A 19,292-nucleotide genomic window follows, 5' to 3' on the forward strand; every position below is an offset into this window, starting at 1 on the left:
TAACACCATACACAAAAATAAACTCAAAATGGATTAAAGACCTAAATGTAAGACCAGACACTATAAAACTCTTAGAGGAAAACATAGGCAGAACACTCTATGACATAAATCACAGCAAGATTCTTTTTGACCCACCTCCTAGAGTAATGGAAATAAAAACAAAAATAAACAAATGGGACCTAATGAAACTTAAAAGCTTTTGCACAGCAAAGGAAACCATAAACAAGATGAAAAGACAACACTCAGAATGGGAGAAAATATTTGAAAACGAAGCAACTGACAAAGGATTAATCTTCAAAATATACAAGCAGCTCATGCAGCTCAATCTCAAAAAAATAAACAACCCAATACAAAAATGGGTGGAAGACCTAAACAGACATTTCTCCAAAGAAGACATACAGATGGCCAAGAGGCACATGAAAAGATACTCAACGTCACTAATCATTAGAGAAATGCAAATCAAAACCACAATGAGGTATCACCTCACACCGGTCAGAATGACCAACATCAAAAAATCTAAAAGCAATAAATGCTGGACAAGATGCGGAGAAAAGGGAAGCCTCCTGCACTGTTGGTGGGAATGTAAATTGATACAGCTACTGTGGAGAACAGTATGGAGGTTCCTTAAAAAACTAAAAATAGAACTACCATATGACCCAGCAATCCCACTACTGGGCATTATACCCTGAGAAAACCATAATTCAAAAAGATACATGTACCACAATGTTTGTTGCAGCACTATTTACAATAGCCAGGACATAGAAACAAACTGAATGTCCATTGACAGATGAATGGATAAAGAAAATGTGGCACATGTATACAATGGAATATTACTCAGCCATAAAAAGGAACGAAATTGAGTTATTTGTAGTGAGGTGGATGGACCTAGAGTCTGTCATACAGAGTGAAGTAAGTCAGAAAGAGAAAAACAAATACCGTATGCTAACGCATATATATGGAATCTAGAAAAATGGTACTGATGAACCTAGTGGTAGGGCAGGAATAAAGATACAGATGTTGAGAACGGACTTGAGGACACAGGGGATGAAGGGGAGGCTGGGATGTAGTGAGAGAGTAGCATTGACATATATACACTACCAAATGTAAAATAGCAGGAAGCTGCTGTACGGCACAGGGAGATCAGCTTGGTGCTTTGTGACCACCTAGAGGGGTGAGATAGGGAGGGTGGGAGGGAGGCTCAAGAGGGAGGGGATATGGGGATATCATATAGCTGATTCATTTTGAACAGCAGAAACTAACACAACAATGTAAAGCAATTATACTCCAATAAAGATGTATGAAAAAAAGTAAATAAGAGGAGAACCAAAAAAAAAAAAAGCCGTGAAATAAGATTTGCAAAACGTTGATAGCTGTTGTACAAAGAAACTATTTTTTCACAATAAAACATTTTTAATCAATTATAATAGGCTTAACAACCATACTAACAATTACTTACACAACTTCAGCTTTCACTGTTCTTTTTTTATTTTTATTTTATTATTTATTTATTTATTTATTTTTGGCTGTGTTGGGTCTTCATTGCTGTGCACGGGCTTTCTCTAGTTGCGGCGAGCGGGGGCTACTCTTCGTTGTAGTGTGCGGGCTTCTCATTGCGGTGGCTTCTCTTGTTGTGGAGCACGGGCTCTAGGAGCGCGGGCTTCAGTAGTTGTGGCATCTGGTCTCAGTAGTTGTGGCATGCAGGCTTAGTATTTGTGGCACATGGGCTTAGTTGCTCCGTGGCATGTGGGATCTTCCCAGACCAGGGATCAAACCTGTGTCCCCTGCATTGGCAGGCAGATTCTCAACCACTGTGCCACCAGGGAAGTCCCAGCTTTCACTGTTCTTATCTGCAATAACAGCTTTATTGAGATATAATTTACATATCATATAATTCACCTATTTAAAGTGTACAATTCAATAGATTTTGTCAATAGTATGTTCACAGAATTGGGCAACCATCACCACAGTCTATTTTAGAATATTTTCAGCACCCTAACAAGAAACACTGTACCCATTGGAAGTGCTCCCTATTTCACCCGAACATGCCCCACTCCTCTCACTCCTCCTTCACTCCACTCCCATCCCCAGCCGTAGGCAATTACTAATCTATTTTCTGTCTCTATGGATTTGACTGTTCTGGACATTTCATATAAATGGAATGATACATTATGTGGTCTTTTATGACTAGCTTCTTCCACTTACCATGTTTTCACAGTTCATTCATGTTGTAGCATGTATCCTGAATCTTATTTCATTGTATGAATATACCATGTTTTTATTCATTCATTGGTAGATGGACATTTGAATTGTTTCCATTTTTTTTTTGCTATTATGAATAATGTTGTGATGAATATTCCTATACAAGATTTTGCTTGAAGACCTGTTTTTGATTATTTTGGATGTATACCTGGGAGTGGAATTGCCAGGTTGTATGTTAATTCAATGTTTAACTTTCTGAGAAAATTCCAAGCTGTTCCCCAAAGTGGCTGCACTGTTTTGCATTCCTACCAACAGTGTATGAGGGTTCCAATTTCTCCACATCCTCTCCAACCCTGTTATTACCTGTCTTTTTTATTTTAGCCCTTGTAGGGAGTATAAAGTAAAATCTCATTGTGGGCTTGATTTGCATTTATTTGGCAGCTAATGATATTGACATCTTTTCATATATTTATTGGTCACATGTGTATCTTCTTTGGGGAACTATTTAAATTCTTTGCCCAGGACTTCCCTGGTGGTCCAGTGGTTAAGACTCCGTGCTTCCAATGCAGGGAGCATGGGTCCGATCCCTGGTCGGGGAACTAAGATCCCGCATGCCACGTGGTGTGGCCAATAAATAAATAAATTCTCTGCCCACTTTTAAATTGGGTAGTCTTTGTATTGTTGAGTTTTAAGAGTTCTTTATATATATTAGTACAAATTTCTTATCGGAAATATGATTTGCAAAAATTATCTCCCATTCTATAGGTTGTCTTTTTGATAGAGTCCTTCAAAGCACAAAAGTTCTTAATTCTGGTGATGTCGATTATCTATTTTTTTCCCTTCTGTTTGTGCTTTTGGTGTCAAGGTCACAAAGATTTACATCGACATTTTCTTCAAGAATTTAATAGTTTTATCATTTAATTTTAGTCTTTGATCCATTTTGAATCAATTTTTATACATGGTGTGAGATAGAAGTTCAACTTCATTCTTTTGCATGTAATATCCAGGTGTCCCATCACTATTTGTTGAGAAGACTATTCTTTCTCCCATTGGGTTGTCTTGACACCCTTGTTAAAAATCAATTGACTGTAAATATGAGAGTCTATTTCTGGATTTTCAATTCTATTCTGTTGACCTATATGTCTATCCCTATTGCAGTACCACACTCTCTTGACTATTACAGCTTTCTAATAGTAAGTTTTGAAATCAGGAAGTAAGAATCTTCCAACTTTTTCAAGATTTATTTTTGGCTATTCTGGGTCCCTTAAATTTCCATATGAATTTTAGCATCAGCTTGTCAATTTCTGCAACAAAGCCAGCTGTGGTTTTGATAGGGATTTCATTGTATCTGTAGGTCAATTTGGGAAGTATTGTCATCTTGACAATATTGTCTTCCAATCCATGAGTATTGGATGTCTTTCTATTTATTTAAATCTTCTTTAATTTCTTTCAATAATGTTTTGTAGTTTTAGTGTACAAGCCTTGTATCTCCTTTGTTAAGTTTATTCCTGAGTATTTTATTTTTTGATGCTATTGTAAATGGAATTGTTTTCTTAATTTCACTTCCAGATTGTTCATTACTAGTGTATAGAACAAGAATTAATTTTTGTGGATTGATCTCTCATCCTGTACACTTACTCAACTTATTAGTTCTAATTGTTTTTTAGTGGATTCCTTTAGAATTTTCTACATACAAGACCGTGTCATCTGCAAATAGAGATAATCTGAGTTCTTCCTTTCCAATCTGGATGCCTTTATTTCATTTTCTAGTCTAATTGCCCTGACTAGAACCTCCAGTATGATGTTGAATAGGAGTGACGAGAACAGACATTCTTCTTATTCCTGATCTTAGGGAGAAATACTCAGTCTTTTACCACTAAGTATGATATTAGCTGTGGATTTTTCATAGATGTTCTTTATCAGGTTGAGGAAGTTTGCTTCCATTCCTAGGTTGTTGAGTATTTTTTTTATAATGAAGGGGTGTTGAATAGTGTCAAATTCCTTTCTTTAGCTATTGAGATGATCATGTGGCTTTTGTCCTTTATTCTATTCATATTGTCTATTAAATTAATTGACTTTGGGATGTTAAACCAACCTTGCATTGCTGGGATAAATCCCATTTGGTCATGGTGTGTAATCCTTTTTATATATTGCTAGACTTGGTCTAGTTTTTGTTGAGGCTTTTTGCATTCATATTCATGAGATATTGGTCTGTACTTTCCTTTTCTTGTGAAGTCCTTATCTTGTTTGGGTATCAGGGTAATACTAGTTTCATAGAATGAGTTGCAAAGTGTTCCCTTTTCTTCAGTTTTTTGGAAGAGTTTAGTATCAATTCTTCTTTAAATATTTGGTAGAATTCACCAATGAAAACTTCTGGGCCTAGGCTTTTCTTGGTGGGTAATTTTGTTTTGTTTTACTAACTCAATGTCTTTACTTGTTAAAAGTCTATTCAGATGTTCTACTACTTCCTGAGTCAGTTTTGGTAGTTTACATCTTCCTAAGAATTTGTCCATTTTGTCTAAGTCATCTAATTTGTTGGCTACAGTGTTCATAGTATTCTCTTATAATCCTTTTTATTTCTGTGAGGTCAATAGTTATGTTGTAAGGAGAAAAAAAAACTGCTTCTTCTCTCAGATCTCTACTACTATTCTCAGTATTTCATGGCTGACACCAAATGTGAGAGGGTTTTCCCCACACCAAGCAATTCTCCAATTTTCTGCAGACACCAACTAGATGCCCTACAATTCAATAGCTCTGACACTGTCTACTGGGGTTAGCACAGACCTCACAGGCAAAGGACTCAGTCCCACAAGACTGCACACACGCCCCCACTTCAAATACCAACTGCAAGTCCAGGTTGTTACCTGTGCTTCTGGCCGACTGGCTATAAATCATAGGTTCCCATGACCTCCTCTTCTGGTCTGATAATTTGCTAGAATGGCTCATAGAACTCAGGAAACAGTTTATTTACTAGATTACCAGTTTATTATTAAAGGATACAACTCAGGACAGCCATATGGAAGAGATGCATATGGCAAGCTATGTGGGAAGGGGCAAGGAGCTTCCATGCCCTCTCCAAGCAAGCCACCCTCCCAGAACCTCTGTGTTCACCAACTGGAAAGCTCTCCAAACTCTGTACTTTAAGGATTTTTATGCAGGCGTGATTGATTAAATCATTGGCCATTGGTGATTAACTCAACCTCCAGCCTGTCCCCCTTCCTCCCTGGAAGTTGGGGGTGGAACTGAAAGTTTCAACCCTCTAATCAGGTCGTTGGTTCCCCTGGCAACCAATTCCCCTCTCCCCCAACCCTTAAGAGCTTTCCCAAAGTCACCTCATCAACATAAACTCAGGTGTGATTGAAAGGGGAGTGTTAGGACTAAGAAAAGACACTCCTTTCATCTTTATCACTCTTATCACTTAGGAAATTCCAAAGGTTTTAGGAACTCTGTGCCAAGAACCTGATGATGACCAAATACATATTTCTTATTATAAATCACAAATGTCCTCTTTTTCATTCTTGATTTTAGTAATTTGAGTCTCCTTTTTTCTTGATCTTTTCTTAACTAAAGATTTGTCAATTTTATTGACCTATTGAAAGCACCAACTTTTTGTTTTGTTGATTTTTCCCTATTTTTCTATGCTCTATTTTATTAATTTCTACTCTAAACTTTATTGTTTCCTTCTGCTTGCTTTGGGCTTAGTTTGTTCTTTTCCCCATTTTGTTTTTTGTTTTTGTTGTTTTTTGGCTGCACAGCATGTGGGATTTTAGCTCCCTGACCAGGGATCAAACTCACGCCCCCTCCATTGGAAGGGCAAAGACTTAACCACAGGACAGCCAGGGAAATTCCATCTTTTTCCCATTTCTTAGCGTGGAAGGTCACGTTATTGATTTGAGATATTTCTCTCTCTCTTTTTTTTTTAATGTATGTGTTTACAGCTATATATTTTTCACTGTTTTAGCTGCTTCCCATAAGTTTTCGTATGTTGTATCTCCCTTTTAATTCATTTCAAAGTATTTTCTAACTCCCTGTGATTTTTTCTTTTACCCATTGGCTGTTTAGGAGTGTGTTGTTTAATTTCCACAGATTTGTGAATTCTCCAAATTTCTTTCTGTTGTTTTTACTCCATTGTAGTCAGAGAACATTCTTTGTATGATTTCAAGCCTATTAAATTTATTGTGGCTTGTTCTGTGGCATATCATATGACCTATCTTGGAGAATGTCCCATGTGTGAACTTGAGAAGAATGAGTATTCTGCTGGTGCTGGGTAGAGTGTTCTATAGGTGTTTGTTAAGTCTATTTCATTTATAGTGTTGAAGTCTCCTTGCTGATCTTCTGCTTAGTTCTATCCATCATTGAAAATGGGTTATTAAAGTCTCCAACTATTACTGTTGAATTATCTATTTTTCCCTCAATTTTGTCTATTTCTCTTTTATGTATTTTGGGGGCACTGTTGTTAGGTGAATATATATAATTGTCATATCTTCTTGATGTATCAGTCCTTTTATCATTACAAAATGCCCCTCTCTTATCTGTTTTTTGTTTGAAAGTCTATTTTGTCTGGTATTAGTATAACCATTCAGCTTTCTTATGGTTGTTAGTTGCATGCTATTTCTTTTACATCTTTTTACTTCCAAACTACTTCTATCTTTGAGTCTAAAGTGTATCTTCTGTAAATAGCAAATAGTTAGATCTTGTTTTTAAATCCAGTCTGACAATCTCTACCTTTTGATTAGATTGTTTAATTCATTCACATTTAATGTTATTATGTATATAGTTGGAACCACTGTTTTTTGAATACCAAGTCTTCCTTTTGTTCAGTACCTTATTTTGAATTTTTCCATTTTGCTGGAGAGCTGTTTCCAGTAAATTTCTTATGGCTATATGTTGATGGTATCTTTTCTGAGTTTTTGAACACCTAAAAATATTTGTCTTTTATTCTTATGCAAAAACAATAGTTTGAAAAGGTATAGAATTATGGGGTCACAATCATTTTTTCTCAGAACTCTGTAAACATTTTTGCCACTGCCTTCTAATACTCACTTTTGCAGGGGAACAATCTGATGCATCATTTTTTTTCTGCCCTTTTTTTTTTTTTATTTATTGTATTTTGGGCTGTGTTGGGTCCTCATTGCTGTGTGCAGGCTTTCTTTTTTAGTTGCAGTGAGCAGAGGCCACTCCTCTCTGTGGCGTGCGGGCCCCTCACTGCAGTGGCTTCTCTTTGTTGTGGAGCATGGGCTCTAGAGTGCAGGCTTCAGCAGTTGTGGCCCACGGGCTTAGTTGCTCTGCGGCATGCGGGATCCTCCCGGACCAGGGCTCTAACCCATGTCCCTTGCACTGGCAGGCAGATTCTTAACCACTGTGCCACCAGGGAAGCCCTCCTGTCCTTTTTAATCATCACATTTTAACCTACCTAACTGACCTTAATATTTTTTTATACCTAGAATTTATAAAAATCCACAAAATATATCCATGTGCAGGCTCTTTTTTCCAGTTAATCCTGAGGATAAATCAGGAAACCCTTTTGACATAAAGATTTAAATATTCAGGTCAAGTAAATTTTCTTCTTTTCTTCAATTATTTCTTCTCCTCCATCTACTTCACTTTGTATTTCTGGAATTTCTTTTACATAAATATCGAATCATTTGATCTAGTTTGACATCGTATTTTGTCGTTCAGGATTTTTGTTTCTTTGTCTTTTTTAACCAAGTTCTAGAGGAGTTTCTTAATAAAGCCTTTTAATTAATTTATTTGATTGTGCTACTCCATTTTTTTCAATCATGCTTTGTAGCTCCAAAAATTCCTTTTGCTTCTCTAATACCTTTTCATTGTATCCTGCTTTTACTTGTATCATTGCCATATCCTCCCAAGTCTCACTGCAGTAATATGGCTTCGCAACATGTCACTTGTTTTGAGTCCTCAGAGACTTGCTCTGATGAATTTCTTCATGTGTTTAGAGAGTTTTCTCGGAAATGAGGTGAAGATAGTTCAATGTCAGTAGCTGAGGGAGCTTCATTAATAATTCCTCACGTTGATGAATTGTGAGGCCAAAGGAGAAGGAAATTCTACATTAGAATGTCTGTTTATCTAATTGGCCTCATTTGCAGAAAGTTGAGATAAACATACCCCTCTGTTTATGGCATATGACCATCTTCAGGCTGTGAAAATCCTTCTTCCCTTATTTTATTTATACATTTATATAGTTATTCCCCTCATCCTAGAATTCTGAGTGTGCCAAAGTTAGTGCCAAAGGAAGCATATATTATTTAGGGTACAGGCTATGCTGTTGAAACAAAGGCCTAACAATGCGATACCTTAAATAAAATAAAAGGCTTTTATTTTCTCTCACACAATAGTCCAGAGCTGCCGGATTGCACTGCCCTCCTGACACGTGGCTTCCATTTCTGCTCCAGGTGTTATCATTTTCTGGCCAGCAAGAAGGGGGAAAGACAGGAAGTGGAGGGAAACCTGCATCCTTTTAAAAGATGTGATCTGGACATTGTACATACCACTTCCTCTTACACTCTCCCAGCCAGAAATTAGTCACATGGCCATACCTACCCTTAGGAGGCTGGGAAATGCAGCCTCTGGCAGCATAGAGAAGACGTGATAATGCAGGACAGTTATCAGTGTCTACTGCAGAGAACAAGGTCATCAACCCAGAGAAATAAATTCACTTCTCAACGCCTCTTAGCACTTGCTTAAGTGTCAACAGAATTTCATGGGCCAGAGCAGGAAACCGGATGGCCCCCCCAGCCCCAAACCGTAGTGAATGATCTACCCCAGAGTTTTTCTGAACGCCAGCCATTTTAGAGCCAACTTCACAATTTTTGCCACATTTATCATCTGTGTCCCATGCAAAATCATGTTGTAGCCTTTATACCTGAGGTGCACGCAGCTTCCCGATCTGTCATCATCACTCCTGCAGATGCTCCCGACTCCTTCATCATGTCCTCCCCTGGTTAACAAGGAATGTACTGCATCTGGGAACCACAAAAATACCCTGTCATCCAGGCCTCACCTTAGACCCATCAGATCAGAATATTAGGTGAGGGTTCTAGACTTCAGACAAATTTTAAAACTCCCCGGGGGATTCTTATGTGCAATGAGGGAAGAGATCCACTGCCTTAACATTTAGGAATAATCCTAAATTTCCACAAAGAGCAGGAAAGCTTTCTTCCTTTTTATTTCTTAAGAAGAGAGAGGGCTTCCCTGGTGGCGCAGTGGTTGAGAATCTGCCTGCCAATGCAGGGGACATGGCTTCGAGCCCTGGTCTGGGAAGATACCACATGCCGCAGAGCAACTAGGCCCGTGAGCCACAATTACTGAGCCTGCGCGTCTGGAGCCTGTGCTCTGCAACAAGAGAGGCCGCGATACTGAGAGGCCCGCACACCGTGATGAAGAGTGGCCCCCACTTGCAGCAACTAGAGAAAGCCCTCGCACAGAAACGAAGACCCAACACAGCCATAAATAAATAAATAAAATTTTTTTAAAAAAGAGTAGATTAAAAAAAAAAAAAAGGAGAGCCTTCCTATATACAATGGAATATTACTCAGCCATAAAAAGAAACGAAATTGAGTTATTTGTAGTGAGGTGGATGGACCTAGAGTCTGTCATACAGAGTGAAGTAAGTCAGAAAGAGAAAAACAAATACCATATGCTAACACATATTTATGGAATCTAAAAAAAAATTTTTTTAAAGGTTCTGATGAACCTAGGGGCAGGACAGGAATAAAGACGCAGACATAGAGAATGGACTTGAGGACACGGGGAGGGGGAAGGGTAAGCTGGGATGAAGTGAGAGAGTGGCATTGACATATATACACTACCAAATGTAAAATAGATAGCTAGTGGGAAGCAGCTGCATAGCACAGGGAGATCAGCTTGGTGCTTTGTGACCACCTAGAGGGGTGGGATAGGGAGGGTGGGAGGGAGACACAAGAGGGAGGGGATATGGGGATATATGTATACATATAGCTGATTCACTTTGTTATACAGCAGAAACTAACACAACATTGTAAAGCAATTATACTTCAATAAAGATGTTTAAAAAAAATTAAAATTATGGTATACCGCCCCCCCCCAAAAGAAGAGAGTGCCTTGCTCAGCCCTGGCTTGGATGAGGGTGGTTCATCTTACAAACCTAACGTCACATTTAGGCTCATCCTAGGGGGATAAGGGAGCCAAGGGGGATTTTTTTTTTTCAGTGGCTCAGGTAGACAGAAGAGGATGTATATTTTCCCGTGGCCATTCAGCAGGTCAACAAGCTCCTAACTCCCTCCCCAAAGCTCCAGCCACACGACCTTTCAACATGGCCCAAGCCTAGGTCACTGAGCTCCAAGGCCTTTCCTCATCCACCCCCCTGGAAGAAGATCAGGGAAATCCAATCGTTAATCCAATTAACACCAAGCACCAGACATTTTTCTAAGTACTTTACATATGTGACATTGAGGCATAAAAATGCTAAACAATTTGCCTAAGGCCAGAAAGTTAGGAAGTGGAAAAGCTGAGATTTGAACCCAGGTGGTCTGGCTCCAGAATCCATGATATTAAACTGCTACATTAGACCAACCCTGCTGCAGGAAGGAGGTGGCAACTCCCACCCTTATGACCACAGGTCAGAAAGAAGCCAACTTGAGATTCAGAGTGAACAAACCTTTGTTGAGTATTTAAATGTGCGGGGAAACTTCCACTCCACCGCTTGTGGAGGTTCTGCAGCAACAGAACCTTAAGCCTTCCCCTCTTCCTCTCCTTGCCCCCTCGCCCGCCTGTTCCCCAGGTTCTCCCACCCTGCAGCATCTCTGGAACATCTCTGCCCCAGCCTGCTCTCTGACAACCCTCTGGGGGGCTGCCTTCCTCCTCATTCTCTAAGCCCAGGATGGTTCAGCCAAGACTGGTCATCTGGTCACCCAGCTCTGACCACAGCCCCTTCTCCCGCTCCCACTGGGGTGGGGAGGAGGGTCAGTACGCTCCAGACACACGGTCTGAGCTACTGCGCAGAGGCAGGCTCTCTGCCCTCAGCCTGAAGGGAGGGTCTGGCTGCTGAAGCCCCATTAGCCCAGACACACAGGCTTGGGAGGCGGCAGTCAGGGAACACAAGAGTGGTTGTTAAGTAGAAAGCACCACACGTGTCACCCCTGCTATTCCCTTTCTGCACTGTCACTCTGACAAGCTCTGACACAGGGGCATTAATTTTTCATGCCACCCTGCCGCAGACACACAGATTTGTTTGGAGCGACGACATAACGAAATCCAAATGTGGCTGGAAGCCCAGGGCTGAGATGCTGAGACCACAGGTCACACATCCTGCCCCCGCCTCACCCACCTGTCCTGTGACACCTGCAGCCGCCGCTTTACATCTGCCACACCCCGTGGCGCCGAGGAGCCAAAGGTGACTGGCGAGGAGAGGGAATACGATATTCTCAGTGGGTAGCAGGAAAGTTGATTAAGAAAAATTCACTCCCTCAGTGCGATTTCTGATCTCATGTTTATCTTCATTTGAACCATCCTGGGTAGATGTGTTTTAATTGCAAGCCACTCCCATTCTTTTTCCAGAAGCAGGCAGGGCATAAATTATAAAATAAATAAATGATTAAGGAACATCTAATTATTGTTATTAGTTTCTTACTGGAAGGTACTTCTAAGCTGCTTCTTATTAAAGTCATTCATCAAGGAGCCACTGTGCCCTTTCTGGAGGCGCTGCTCCCAGGACTGACACGAGGCTCGCTGTCTCACAAAACCCGCGCTGCTTAATAAACAAGAGAATATTAATGGCTGTGAATTCTTCCCTCAGCCTAAACTCCAGCTTGATGGATTGATGCTTCCTAAACATGGAGAATATTTCTCTGGCCATTCATCAGCCCCACCACAAATACAGGTGTCAGCACGAACAGACGTCAGCCTCTAAGTGTCTCCCGCAGAGCAGACGTGGAGAGAAAGCCTGCACTTCCCACACAGGGATCTCATCAATTTTTCATGTGCTGCAGTCCCTTGACTTATTAAATATTTATAACAATGTCACTATTTACCAAACAAGCTACCAGGCTGTGTCCGAGGCTCCCAGAGCCAGACTCCTTTGTGTACAGAGCAGGGATCTCCCTCTGGCTCCCTTCTTCCTCTGGAGAACCTTCTTGGTAGAGGCCGTTGGGTCTGGCAGACAGATTTCTCTGCCTTCCTGCACAAACGCCTCTGTAGTTTCTCCCCAGGCTTTGGTAGAGGGAACTGCGGGGCCGGAGGTGCATCACCCTGCTGGAGACCAAAGCATGAGGAAGCTAAGGTGTCGTGAGTGGGGACTCCCACTGGGGGCCCCCTTGCCATTCTGCCATCCTTGCCACGCTGACCTCACCTTTCCCCTGATCTGCTCCCCATGTCACTCTCTCTGTCTGAGGCCACAGTTCAGAGCTCTAATGCTTCCAGGTAATGGCAGATTATGTCTCCAGGCAAGAGACCAAGAACTCATTGGCTCCACAGAGATTAACTGAGCACCTGCAGGTGTAGGGCGCTGCCTTGGGTGCTGGGGACGACGCAATGTGGCAGGCGTGGGGCTATCTCCCCAGTACTCATCCCCCCAGGTTTCTTCTCTGCCGGAGCCCATCCTTCCAGCCCCAACACTGGCTGGAAATGCCAGTTACTCCCTTCCTTTGCTTTCCTTGCAACCTGGTCACAGGCAGGTAACCAAGCTCCTGGTCAACGGGACCTGAGGGGAGGTTTTCAGAGAGCAGGGGGGTAGATCTGAGAAACATTCCCCACCTGGGCAGAGAAAGGCCCCGTCTTTTTCAACTGGATGTCGTCACTGAAGGCCAAATCTGAGGACACATGCTAACCTGCTGAGAACGGCAGAGGGAAGAGCCTCGGTCCTGGCTGACTCTGTTGAGGCACCGAGAACCCTGCACCTGCCCTGTTTCTGGACTTCCTGTTAAGTGAGGTTTTTAAGATGTCTTTCTTTCACCACTGGAATACCCCAGTAATACAAAAATTGTTGCAGGCCAGATCCACTACTGGATGCTAAAATTAGTTGGCCAAAGGAGGAGAGACAGAATATTTGCATGATTTAACATCACCTCCCCAAGACATTTATTAAGTTCATAGGGAAAAATAGTAACTTTACAGTGGAGAAACCCAGACGACGCCACCTTAACCAAATGGCCAAGGTTTTAACATCACCAGTAATAAGACATATCAATGTCACATTCTCCCTCTGATGCACTGCTTTTGGGATATTCTTGCCAAAAAATGCAAAACCTCAATCTAACCATGACAAAGCATGAACTAAATCCAAACTGAGACACATTCTATATAATAACTGGCTCATACTCTTCAAAATTGTCAAGTTCATAAAAGAGTGAGGGCTGTCAATTTGGAGGACCTAAGGAGACATGTCACTTAAATGCAACATGGGATCTGGGGTTGGTTTCTGGAACAGAAAAAAAGACATTAGTGGACAAACTGGTAAAATCCAGATAAAGTCTGTAGTTTAGTTAATAGTATTATACCAATGTTAATTTTGAGTTTTAATAAGCATTATGGTCCTGCAGTATGCTGACATTAGGGGAAGCTGAGCAGAGGACATGGTAATCCTCTGAACTATTTTTGTAACTTTTCTATAAGTATAAAATTATTTTTTTAAGTTTCAAAAAATTAAGCCAAGGACACTCCTAAATTCTGTTTCCAACAAGTAGCAATTTCCTTACTTCCTGAATTTGCTGTAGTAAAAAATTACTCTGAGATTACACACAAAAGAGGACTTTATACAGTGTAGAAGGATTCCCCTTCTAGTAACTGCATTATTAAATGCAGTTGAACATGTTAATTATTAAATTCCCTTATTTAATATAGTGTAGGGTATTGGAGTAATAATGTAAAAAAACACAAGTTTTGAAGTAGCAGGCCTAGGTTCATATGCAAGATGTACCACTAATGACTGGTGTGATTTTTAGGTAAGTTATTTTCTCTCTCTGCACCTCAGTATACATATGTATAACACTGAAATAGTGGAGTCTACTTTGTTTGGACATTTTGTTCCTTAGAGCTGAGAACACCCAAAATGACATAAGTAACAGAGCAAAGACAGACAAAGACTCTGATCTCATGGTAACTATGTTTTGGTGGGGCAGACTCATGATAAACTGGTGCTAGTGAATAAATAAATAAGAGTTTCATAGGTTTGTTTTCTATATCTGTGACTATTTCTGTTTTGTGAATAAGTTCATTTGTACCATTTTTTTAGATTCCACATATAAGCAATATCCGATGATATTTATCTTTCTCTGACTTACTTCACTCAGTATGACAATATCTAGGTCCATCCCTGTTGCTGCAAGTGACATTATTTCGTTCTTTTTGGGGGGTAAGGAGGGGGAGGGATAAATTGGGAGATGGGGATTGACACATACACACTACTATATATAAAATAGATAACTAATAAGGACCTACTATATAGCACAGGGAATTCCACTCAACACTCTGTAATGGCCTATATGGGAAAAGAATCTAAAAAAGAGCGGATATATGTACATGTATAACTGAATCACTTTGCTGTACACCTGAAACGAACACAACATTGTAAGTCAACTATACTCCAATAAAAGTTAAAAAAGAATTTCAGAGACCGAGGAGTGTTATGAAAATACAACAGGGAAATGAAATAAAGAATGACTGCAGAGCTCTATTTACAATACCCAGGACATGGAAGCAACCTAAGTGTCCATCAACAGATGAATGGATAAAGAAGATGTGGCACATATATACAATGGAATATTACTCAGCCATAAAAAGAAACAAAATTGAGTTATTTGTAGTGAGGTGGATGGACCTAAAAACTGTCATACAGAGTGAAGTAAGTCAGAAAGAGAAAAACAAATACCGTGTGTTAACACATATATATGGAATATAAAAAAAAAATGGTTCTGAAGAACCTAGGGGCAGGACAGGAATAAAGATGCAGACGTAGAGGGCTTCCCTGGTGGCGCAGTGGTTTAAGAGTCCGCCTGCCAGTGCAGGGGACACGGGTTCGAGCCCGGGTCCAGGAAGATCCCACATGTCGCACAGCACCTAAGCCCGTGTGCCACAACTACTGGGCCTGCACTCTAGAGCCCGCAAACCACAACTACTGAAGCCTGCGTGCCACAACTACTGAAGCCCGTGTGCCTAGAGCCCGTGCTCTGCAACGGGGGAGGCCACTGCAATGAGAAGCCCACGCACCGCAACGAGAAGTAGCCCCTGATCACTGCAACTGGAGAAAACCCACCCACAGCAACGAGGACCCAACGCAGCCAAAAAAAAAAATCTTTGAAAAAAAAAAAAGATGCAGGCGTAGAGAATGGACTTGAGGACACGGGGAGGGGGAAGGGTAAGCCGGGACAAAGTGAGAGAGTGGCATGGACATATGTACATTACCAAATGTAAAATAGATAGCTAGTGGGAAGCAGCTGCATAGCACAGGGAGATCAGCTCAGTGCTTCGTGACCACCTAGAGGGGTGGGATAGGGAGGGTGGGAGGGAGACGCAAGAGGGAGGGGATATGGGGATATATGTATACGTAGAGCTGATTCACTTTGTTATAAAGCAGAAACTAACACACCATTGTAAAGCAATTATACTCCAATAAAGATGTTAAAAAAAAAAAAAAAAAGAATGACTGCAGAGCCGGGCAACAACGACTCTGGATACGGGGGTCCAGAGAGGACGTCCTGGGGTTCCATTTGAGATGAGAAAGGACTTGCCACATGAACATTCAGGGGAAGAGCATTCCAGGCAGAGGAAACAGCAAGAGCAAGGCCCTGTGGTCAAGATACTCAGGTGGCTTCTGTGCCTGCAGTGAAGGACAGCGACATAAGATGGGGTTGGAGAAGTGGGCAGATTTATTTAAGAGGCTGATGCAGAAGCCCAGTCAAGATACTACAGTGCCTTGGACTCGACTCGGGTGTCATCAGTGGAAAGAAAGAAAAGTGGGCAGGACATTAATTGTGGAAGTAGGCGTGGACAGGGCTTGCAAATGGATTAGATGTAAGGATGGGGGCTGAGAGGAAAAGCAGAGTCAAGGATGGATCCCTGGCTTCTGGACTGAGTGACTAGAGTGGATGGTGATGCCATTTACTGAGCCCTAGAAGGGGATGGGAAAATGGATCAGAAGCAATATTTAAAGAGTTAATGGCTGAAAACTTTCCCAAGTCTGATTCATGAAGTGCAGGATAGAAACAAACAAAACAATAACCCCACACTAGGCCCATCATAATGAAACTGATGAAAACCAAAGAGAGGCATCTTCAAAGCATTTAGAAAAAAATAATAAAATACCTTCAAAGGAACTGACTTATCAACAGATATAATAAAAAGCAAAAGACCATGGAATGAAAATGAAAGAAAATAACTTGCAACCTAGAATTCTATTCCCAGTGAAAATACCCTTCAAAGGCAAAATAAAGACATTTCCAATCACATAAAAACTAAGAGAATGCATCATTAGCACAGGCTTGAAAAAGAAACACTAAAGGGAATTCTTCAGGAAGAAGGAAAATGATCACAGAAGAAATACTGAAATGCAGGAAGGAATGCAGAGCAATGGAAAGTAAATATCTTGGTAAATCCATGTGAATATTGACTTCTAACATTAATAATAATAATGTTAGTTATGACATCTAACATTAATAATAATAATGTTAGTTACATGAATTATATATACAGTCATCCCTCAGTATCATGGGAGATTGGTTCCAGGACTCCCCGCACCCCGTGAATACCAAAATCCAAGGATGCTCAAGTCCAAGGATGGCATAGTACAGTCGGCCCTCCATATCCATGGGTTCTGCATACGTGGATTCAACCAACTGTGATACGGAACCTGCAGGTAGGGAGGGCCGACTGTATATGTATGTTAAATACACATAGAATTCGAATACACAACAAATAGCAAATGGCAGAAAGGGTAAAATGGAATTGAAGTGTTCTAAGACTCTGAAGGGGTAAAAATCACTAGTTTTTCCTAGACTCCTATAAATCAAGAATGCATGTTGAAATCACAAGGATAACCACTGAAAGAAGAGCAAAAGAATGAATAACAAACAGAGGTGTAAAACTGGAATTTAAAAAACGATTGATCTAAAAGAAAGAGAAAAAAATATAAAACAGGTGGGATAAATATTAAAGAAACAGTGAGATAGTATTATAGATGAAACTAAATACATTAGTGATTATATAAAATATAAATAAACCAAGCACCCCAATTAAGCCTCCCAATGATCATATAGATACAATTAGACACACGGAACAGGTGAAGAATTTGAGGCACAGGGAAGTTAAGTAACCTGTCCAAGGTTGTCCAGCTAGGAAGTCATGGTACCAGGATTCGAACCTAGCAGCCTGTCCTCGGGGTCTCTGTCCACCTAACACTGCTTTAGGTCAGCCCTTCCACCGGGCTCTACCCAGATTCCTGCAACAAGTTCCTAACCAGGGCTCGCTGGTGCCACATCGTTGCCATGGTGACCATGCTACGTCACAAACTGGATCTCATCTCTCTCCCAAATTAAAATCTCTTCCTGGATTCTCATTTACTTCAGGACAAATGTGTAAGGTCAAAAAAGGTCCTGCTAGATGAAGCCTCTGCCAACCTCCCTCTCCCTTCATCCACTACGTCCTGCCTTCCTGCCCTACATTCCAGGAAGATTGGACTCCTGGGGTTTCCAGAAAGTACAAGCAGTTTCCCCAGCCTGGAATGTATGAGTCATGCTCCAATGTCCCCTCCTCTGTAGAGCTCCCAGGAAGGTCAGGGTCAGCCCCCCCTCCCCCTCCCCTAAGCCCTTTCTCTGCGCCACACACTGTGCTGAATGCTTTACAGGCATCGTTCCCATTTAACGCTCACAACTCCATGATGCAAGTACCATCATTCTTCATCTTCTAGATAGGAAGGCAGAAAGGCTAAGTGGATTACCCAAGCAAATCCATTAATCCAGTTAGTAAATATTTACTTAGTAACTATCGTGGGCCTGGCACTCTCCTAGGTGGTGGGAAAAGAGCAGCAAGCTGAACAAACAGCCCTGCCCTCCTGTGAGCATATATACCACAGGTATGTAGTATACATTGCATATATATTGTATAGATACTGTGGTTGTTGGTACTAAGTGATATGAAGAAAATAAAGTAAGGAGGAGGGAGAGAATGTGAAGCTGGCTGCAGTGTTTTAAAAGGTGGCCAGGGGAGGCCTGAGATGCTGACATCTGAGCAAAGACATAGGAGATAAGGGAATGAGCCACAGGGCATCTCAGAGACAAGGTTTCTGAGTAGAACAGCTGGAAGTGGCTGCCGGTGGGGTGGGAGATGCCTAGAGGGAGGAACAGTGAGTGAAAGGCACGGCAGCACACGCTGAAATCTTCATTATCTACCAACCAACCTGACCCAACTAGACAGCAAGCCCCTCGGAGTATGGTCCTATCTCCAGACAGGAGGCGTTGCTAAACGAAGAAACTTGGGCTTTAATTCTGAATAAGACAGTTAAAGGGGCACCTTCCCCAACATAACCTTTTATGGATTTGGAACCCTGAGGCCGGCGCTGACCATCCTTGGGCCACACTGCGCCATCCTCCACCCTGTGCCTTCCCTTCCCTTCCCCGCTCTCCGAAGGAATCTGACCCTGCGTCCCTATGTCTTGGGAACTGGATCTGTACACTGTGGGCCTCTATGAAATCTTCCTGAACAAAGGAAAGGTACAGAAGGAGAGCCTGCCAGCGCCAGGGAGGCTTATCAAAACTGAAACCCTTGCTCACTTTTAATGCTCCTCAACTCGTATTGAATAAGCATTTCCACAGAGGCTAAGAACTTGGAGGCTGGACTTCTAAAATACCTTTGATAATGGTGACCTCTAGTGCCCCCAAGTGGTCACAAGTGATGTGACATCCTCAATAGGAGTCTCGTCCTGAGAGGTGGTAAATTTTTGCCACCTGGAAATTTTTATCAGAACAGGATGGTTGAAAACGAAGATATCAGGGGCAACAGAGGGCCCAGAAAAGAATGGTTCCTTTTATACTGTTATTTCCTCCCATCATAAAAGTTTGGTAGAAGAGGTAAATAATACAAAGCCCACTGGAATTGAGTTAGAATGT

General features: G+C 41.4%; 1 protein-coding gene across 1 annotated transcript in view; it reads right to left on the bottom strand.

Moving 5' to 3' along the window:
• Window positions 1–9,079: 9,079 nt before the first annotated feature.
• Window positions 9,080–19,292, bottom strand: part of USP31 (ubiquitin specific peptidase 31) — a 98,482-nt gene continuing 88,269 nt past the window's right edge. Inside the window, exon 17 of the mRNA XM_082362384.1 lies at window positions 9,080–9,182. The gene's annotated coding sequence lies outside the window, so the exon portion shown is untranslated. The remainder of the gene's footprint in view (window positions 9,183–19,292) is intronic.

The sequence above is a fragment of the Balaenoptera borealis genome (genome assembly GCF_965194805.1).
Source record: "Balaenoptera borealis genome assembly, chromosome: 16".
NCBI lineage: Eukaryota > Metazoa > Chordata > Mammalia > Artiodactyla > Balaenopteridae > Balaenoptera > Balaenoptera borealis.